This window comes from Benincasa hispida, chromosome 9 (assembly GCF_027475165.1).
Source record: "Benincasa hispida cultivar pf3 chromosome 9, pf3_genome.v1.1, whole genome shotgun sequence".
In the NCBI taxonomy this organism is placed as follows: domain Eukaryota; kingdom Viridiplantae; phylum Streptophyta; class Magnoliopsida; order Cucurbitales; family Cucurbitaceae; genus Benincasa; species Benincasa hispida.
Genome location: NC_143486.1, coordinates 56313924 through 56322010, shown reverse-complemented (window position 1 = coordinate 56322010; position 8087 = coordinate 56313924). Strand labels below are relative to the sequence as shown.

At 38.2% G+C, this 8087-nt stretch overlaps 1 non-coding gene across 1 annotated transcript; it reads left to right on the top strand.

The window, feature by feature from the left end:
* Window positions 1–380: 380 nt before the first annotated feature.
* LOC120087375 (small nucleolar RNA R71) lies at window positions 381–487 on the top strand. The gene has a single exon (XR_005484513.2). It is a non-coding gene; the product is annotated as a small nucleolar RNA R71 (small nucleolar RNA).
* Window positions 488–8087: the final 7600 nt, after the last annotated feature.

The window sequence follows — 8087 nt, the reverse complement described above, 5'->3', positions numbered from 1 at the left end:
ACTGCGGGTTTATTGGGCATTCCTCCATCGGGTGAGCATCACTGCAAATGACACAACTTGTGGTCGTTTGAGTGATTGCACTGATCTGCCCCTTCTTCGCTCCCGTATTATTAATTGCAATGCCTTGTATTAAACTTATCATCGCAGTCATTTGATTTTTCAGGGATGCGATGGCCCCATTGTTTGCGTCATTTTCTTTGATTCTTAATCTATGATCGCTTTCCCTCCAATCCTCGTGATTTTTGGAAATGCGATCAAGTATACTCTTAGCCTCCTTATATGTTTTGTCGAGCAGACCACCAGCGGCTGCCGCATTGGCAGCGGTCTACGAAGTAGGGTTCAATCCTTGGTAGAAAATTTCCATTTATAGGCAATCTGTTAAGCCATTGTGGGGACAGTCTCTTACCAGCTGCTTAAACCTCACCCAAGCATCACTGAGCGATTCATCATCTTCTTGTTCAAATTTTGTTATTAATTTTCTTTTTCTAGTGTTCTCAGTTGGTGGGAAATACTTCTTCATAAATTTTTCCACCACCTGTTCCCACGAAGTTCTCTCTCCCAGTTTGAGAGAATATGCCTAATTCCTCGCCTGATCACACAAAGAAAAGGGAAACAGAATTAGTCGAACTTCCTCGGTTGAGATATTCGGGAACACAAAAGTGTTGCAGATTTCTATGAAGCTCCAGAGGTGGACGTGCGGGTCTTTGCCACGCCTTTTTCCAAACTGCCCAGCAGCTTGGATCATCTGCAACATTACCGGCTTCATTTCAAACCTCGATCCATCTAGTGTCAGCCTCATGATTCCTGGAGAGAAATCGTAGAGGTTAGGTGACGCATAGTCCTGAATGGGTCTATTGCGTCATTCGCCAAAAGGATGGGGTTGGCCATTATATTATTCACGTTAGCGGCCCTTGCGTCCGGTTGCTCCGCCATTCTTGGTGTTCCTTCTTGTTGTTGTTGGCGGTCTCTTAATCTTCTTCTGAATGTCCTATCAATTTCCAGGTCATAATTCGCCAGAGATTGAGAGTTTTGCAAAGAAATCACAAAAAAATTACCTTTAGCAAACTATCTTGCCGAAGTCCCCGGCAATGGCGCCAAAAACTTGATGCGGTATTTTATGTAGTGGAAATATGGATGATATGCGTTGATGGATTTGCATTGTGCACTCAAGTTTCCCCAATGGAATTCAAGTGTCCTCTGAGTTTCCTGGTAAGTCCAGGATCAAACATAGGGACTTATGAAAATAGATTGCGTTGATAGTTTTGAAGAAAACTTTGCGGTAACCGAGTAAATAAATAAAGTGTTTGGTTTGTTGAATGCGTTGATTAAAAAAAAATACAAATGCGGCGGATTTGAGAAATGAAAGTTGCATTGGTAGATGGAATGAGTATGCGATGAACGGGTTGAGAAGATCTTTAGCTATCGTTAATCGGGAATGCGTCAGACTATGCGATCATGTTACTACCATGCATAGCAAGTCATTTTCCAATGTAAATGCAATGCTCCTAAATCTAGGATGCATGTGTTGAATGCAAAATGTTCATAGAGCTCATCCCTAAGTCTCTACTCTTGTCCTATGCGGTGATGTAAGATGCATGAAAGCAAGGTGACCGCATACAATCATATCCTATCTCTAGGATGCATGCGATGCATTGATAACAAATAGTGCTCATTCCTAAGCACATATCTCTTGTTTATGCGTTCTAATCTGGTTCTTCCAAACCTAGATTCTAACCTGACCTTCCCAAGTCTAGATCGTATCCTCAGACTACCCTCCCGAATATCTCTAATGGACGAATGAAGCATACATAAACAAGATAATCGCAAAGAATGAAGATTCCCTAGTGGTACTAGCTAAATGCTTCTCAACCCATTCAACTAATTTAGCTACTCATGCGTGAATAACAGAGAGTGAACAGATATAGAGAAAGAAATTCCATTCTTATAAATGAGTTGAGTACAAAATATCAATGGAAGTTAAAGGTAGAGAGCCTGGTAAGAATTCCTTGCTGACCGAGACTTTTTACACTGAAGTCTCTATTCTGATCTAAGTATGTTCCCGCTTCCGCAGGTGTCGGCCCTCTCTCTGTCTTTGGAGCTTCCGGCGCTCTCCCAAGCTTATCGGAACGATCTACCAGCATAACTTTCTCCTTCGTGTCCGCCTTAAAATGAAAGAAAACTATGGACAGAGGCGTGAACTCGTGGAACAAAAGATTGTAAAAGTCGTGAACCCCTTCTCTGAAGAATGCACTTGGTATTTATAGAGCATCTATGGTGAAAGGCGGCTTCTCTCTCCCGGTTGTATAGATGGGACAGCTTTAATTCCTGATTGACGCGTCGAATAATTATCACCGACAAAGCTGAATGTACTTTGTGACCGTTATCGGCTGTCAACTTAATTTGGATTCGACTGTCATCAGCTTTCTGTCCCATCACTCTTAATTGGCCTTTCACCCAGATGCGCCCACCATGTTGTGCTGACCAAGTTGCGGCGATCCTTCTCGAGTGAATGTTTACGAGCATGATCAACGCAAAGCCTTACGGTGATGTTGCGCTCGACCAATGATTTCTTATGATCACAATCTTGCATTGCGTTAACACATATTCTACACAAAAATACAAAAATCAATAGTTCTAATGCGTTGAACGCATGCGACCGCAATATTATAGAATTTATGCTTAATGGACGTAATTTAACATATTTCATCAACGCAATCCAACATTGCTTAAGAACTTCGCACTATGATAACGTGCATTTCTGCCTGTTATCAGCTATACAGGTTTGTTTTATGCTTCTCGACACTATTGCTCCTCCGTTAAGAGTGAACACTGATCCAAATGTAGACTTCCTAGCATCTTTATCAGTTTGGAAATCAAAGTCAGTGTATCCAGTAAGGATCAGATCCTTAGCACTATACACGAGCATGTAGTCCCTAGTTCTCCTTAGATACTTTAAGATGTTCTTAATGGCAGTCCAATGATCATATCCAGGATTAGACTGGTATCTACTGACGATCTCTACTGAGTAGCATATGTCAGGTCTAGTACATAACATTGCATACATCAGGCTTCCAACTGCGGAGGCATAGGGAATATTTCTCATATCCTCAACTTCTTGAGGTGTCTTAGGACATTGTTCTTTTGACAGATGAATTCCATGTCTGAAAGGCAACAGACCCTTTTTCAGAATTCTACATCTTATATCTAGACAACATTTTGTCTATATAAAATGCTTGAGACATGACTAGTGTCTTATTCTTGCGATTCCGAACAATTTGGATCCCAAGAATATACTGTGCATTTCCAAAATATTTCATTTGGAATTGTGTATCTAGCCATTGTTTGACGTCAGTAAGATATCCTACATCATTCCCAATGAGTAGAATATCATCGACATATAAAACCAAGAACACTACAACAGAATTAATGATCTTTTTGTAAACACAAGGCTCATCAACATTCTGTTTAAAGCCATAAGATTTGATTACAATATCAAACCTTATATTCCAGGATCTAGAAGCTTGTTTTAATCCATAAATGGATTTCTCAAGCTTACAAACCTTTTGTTCTTGACTTGGAACTATAAACCCCTCTGGTTGAACCATATAGATACTCTCTTCAAGATTGCCATTCAAAAAGGTTGTCTTGACATCCATTTATCAAATTTCATAGTCATAAAAAGTTGCAATGGATAAGAGTATTCTTATCGACTTTAACATGGCAACGGGAGAGAAAGTTTCTTCATAGTCTACTCCCTCTCTTTGGGTATAACCCTTTACTACAAGTCGAGCCTTAAAAGTTTGCACTTTACCGACTTGATCTCGTTTTATCTTGTAGATCCATTTGCAACTAATTGGTTTCACATCACTTGGTTTATCTACAAGAGTCTAGACTAAATTAAAGTACATTGACTTCGTTTCGAGGTCCATAGCTTTTATCCACTGGTCACGGTCCACATCATTCATTGCCTGTTTATAGGTCAATGGATCCTCTATGCCCTCATCAAGTATGATGATTTGAGTTTCAACTAAACCCAAATAGTGGTCAGACTGATGAACAACTCTCCCACTACGTCGAGGCACTCTCAACTTTTGAGAAAGATGTGACTGACCAGAAATACTAGCTTTATCTACTACTTTAGTAGATGAACTAGGTATATTTGTAGCGTCTTTTGAAATTTCTTTCAACACTATTTTACTGCATGGTTAATGATTTCTAATGTGGTCTTCCTCTAATAATGTGGTATTTGTTGATATAAATACCTTGTTTTCTTGAGGATGATAAAATAGACCACTCCTTGTTTCCTTTGGATAACATACAAATAGGCATAATTTTGAACGATGTTCCAATTTCTTGGGATTTTGTACCAACACATGTGCTGGGCAACCCCAAATTCTAAAGTGACATAAACTACTTTTACGCCATTTCCATAGCTTATAAGGTATTTTTGAAACACTTTTAAAGGGAACGTTTTTCAAAATATGGACAGCAGATTCAAGTGCATATCCCCAAAAGGAATCAGGCAATTGAGCATAGCTCATCATAGAGCGAACCATATCTAATTAGGTTCGGTTTCTTCTTTTTGATACACCGTTCTGCTGAGGCGTACTAGGTGTAGAGAATTGTGACTGGATCCCGTTTTCTATCAAATAGTCTTGGAATTGTATTTCCATATACTCTCCACCTTGATCTAATCGAAGTATGTTTATTCTTTTATCTAATTCATTCTCAACTTCAGCCTTATATTCTTTGAACTTTTCAAGAGAATCAAACTTGTGATGAAGCAGGTAAACATGACCATACCTTGAATAATCATCAATAAAACTGATGAAATATTCATACCCACCTCGAGCCTTGACATTCATTAGTTCACAAAGGTTCGAATGTACGAGCTCTAAGGGTACTTTGGCTCTGAGACCTTTTCCAGTAAAAGGTCTATTGGTCATCTTTCCTTCAAGACAGGATTCAGATGGAGGTAAAAAGTTATCTTCTAACTGACTTACAAGTCCACTCTTGACCAATCTCCCAATCCTATTGAGATTTATGTGATCAAGTCTTAGGTGCCATAGATAGGCGTTGGAAGAAACCTTTTGTTTTTTATTTTGAGTTTCTAATGTTCTAAACATTTCAGTATTTAAAACAAAATTTGCTCTAGTTAGTCTTAACTTATATAAGTTGTCTTCAAGTGTAGCAGAACAAATTTGAATACCTTTACAAAAAATGAACGCTTTATATTAAAAGATATTGTATATAATTGTTCTATAATACAAGCGAAAGATATCAAATTCTTCTTCATAAGAGGTGCATACAAAACATTTTTAAGTACTAGATATCTATCTTTAATAAACAACTTCAGATCTCCCACTACTTCAGTTGAGACAACCTCTCATGTTCCAACTTTGAGGGTTATCTCACCTTCTTCAAGCTATTTCCAAGAACTAGTTTTCTAAAACGAAAAACAAATATGATTAGTGGCTCCTGAATCTAGTATCCAGGTTGAAGTATCATATTCCACTAAACATGTTTCAACGACCAGTAAATCATATTTACCTTGTGCCGTTTTCTCAGCTTTCTTCTCTACAAGGTACTTCGGGCAATTTCTCTTCCAATGTCTGTTTTGATTACAGTGGAAACATTTTCCTTTATCTGTATGCATCTTTCCCATTCTTACCTTGGGAGTCTGCCCTTTTCCCTTCTTTTTCATTTGAGCTTTAGAGAGTTCAGCTTTATTTTTAGAGGATGATCCTCTTATAAATTTTTTCTTAGTGGTAGCAACATTTGCTTCCACTTCCTTCCCCTTACCTAAAGTAAGGTTTTGGAATCGCTGGAGCTCGTTAAGAAGGGTAGTCAGGTTAAATTCTATTTTATTTAAAGACGCATTTGTCTCAAAAGGTATAAAACTCTTCGGAAGAGATTGTAAGATAAAGCTAACCTGATTAGCCTCATCAATGGGTCTGCCGTTTACTATAGCGATATTGAGGTACATCATCATGTCTAGGACATGTTCTCTAACAGAGGTCCCCTCCTTCATCCGCTTTGTGTAAATGTGCTTAATTTCCTCGTGTCTAAAGGACCATGATGGTTGCCCAAACATTTCTCTTAATGAATTTATTATCTCTTTAGTCGTAGCGAAGGATTCATGTTTCTTTGCCAAAACATCAGACATGCTAGAAAGAATGTAAACATGGGCCTTTTCATTGGTTTGACCCATTGATCGTATGCTTCCCGAACAGTTCGATTAGCATTTGAGGCTGGGGCTTGAGGACATTCCTCAGTTAAGACAAATCATAGATCTTCAACTACCGATATTGTGTTTAGATTTGATTTCCATGTCGAATAATTATCGCCGTTTAGTTTCTCGGAAGCTAAGAGTTGAATTATTGAGCTATTCATGCTGGAAAAGATAAACATATTCTTTTAGAAAAACTATACTCACAAAGAAACCAATTTAATTTAGCAAAAACTAATAATGTATCCTTCATTATTATATTTTGCAACAATATTTCAAAAGTTTAGAGTAACCTCCACTGAAGGGCAGTCGATTATTCCTCTTTTGAACCAAGACAATCTTGACTAGATGCTAACCCCAGAATAACTCTTTATTCTTATAGCACTTTAGTTATCGCTACTTTGGTCGAGAATATACTAACATCTTAGTAATTCTTGTAAGTGTAACCTTCTATTTTTGGATTTCAAAAACCAGAATCAACATGCTCCCGAAAGTGGAAAGTCAATATGAAAACTGATCTAAGAGAGCCTATCCAGATTTGGAGTTCGCGGTGTTCCAAATCCTATAATACAACCCTCTGAAGGGAAGGTCGCTCCAGGGTAGACATGCAGGTGCATTATAGGAATCTCACGGTGCGACCTAATGGAAGAGACCGTGGGATATGTTGTTGCATACTCCTCACCCACTTACTATGAACTACTTCCCTTATTCACCTTGATATTGATCCATGCAAACACTATCCGAAGGGAGTCCGCTCCTAAGCACGGCCCAAAGCCCTTCATGGACCTCACGATGTGAACTTTTAGGGACGCTAGAGCTAAAAGTACGCTACTTCTCTCTAGCTGAAGTGTTCTATAACAGTTTAGGATATATATTAAAAAATACTTATATTTCGGCTAAATTAAACATATCCTAAGTCTAGGTGATAGATCAATGTATAACTCTTATATTGGATTTTAACCTATGATGTCTAGGTGTTAAACAAATTTTATTACCTCACATCTCTCACGCATGCTCATTAAAACTAGGGTTATTTGACTTAGACACAAGTTTGATCTCTAGGTAGGAGGTGTTCCGTAAACCGTCATCTTAAGAACCCCCAACCTTATACAAGATCTCCCCGGGTAATTAAATAATTCTTTGTTTAACAAGTAATCGACCTATTCTAACTCTTCAGAAAAGCTGATTGAAATTGCACCAATTTAATCCTAGGTGAGCATGCAACTTTTACTTTGCTATAGATTTTAAAGTCTAGGTTATTTTATAACAATTATAAAATAAAATTATAACCATTATAACCCTAGAATCATACATCTATAACATACATTCATACTTAATGATCATGCTTTAATATAATATTTTATATTAAAAAAACTTAACATGCATACTATATACATTATAACAATTATAACATATATTAAATGCATGTACATGTTTACCTATGGTGGGATTTTAAATCTATATGGCATACTATATGCACAACAAGATTCAAAATTTAATTAAAACATACATCAACATGCATAAGCAATTAAACACCCTAAAGTAGATTGGTTTTGGCTCTTAAATTAAGCTAACAACTAAATTATTACAATAATAATTTGGTGTGGTACAAAAAACCGCTCAGAATTCACTCGAACCGACCCAAAAACACCAAAAATTAAGTGGAACCGATCAAATTGGCTCAACCATGTCAAACGAACTAGTCCAGACCGTCTAGATCGCCTGGCCAATGCTCGCTGGCGCAGTCAACGGAAGCATGGGGTGGGTCGACGGAGGCGGAGAACGGGTGAACGCGCGAGGCAGCTTCGAAGTGGGTCGAATCGGAGTGGGCAGAGGAACCGGGTCGGGTCGTGGAACC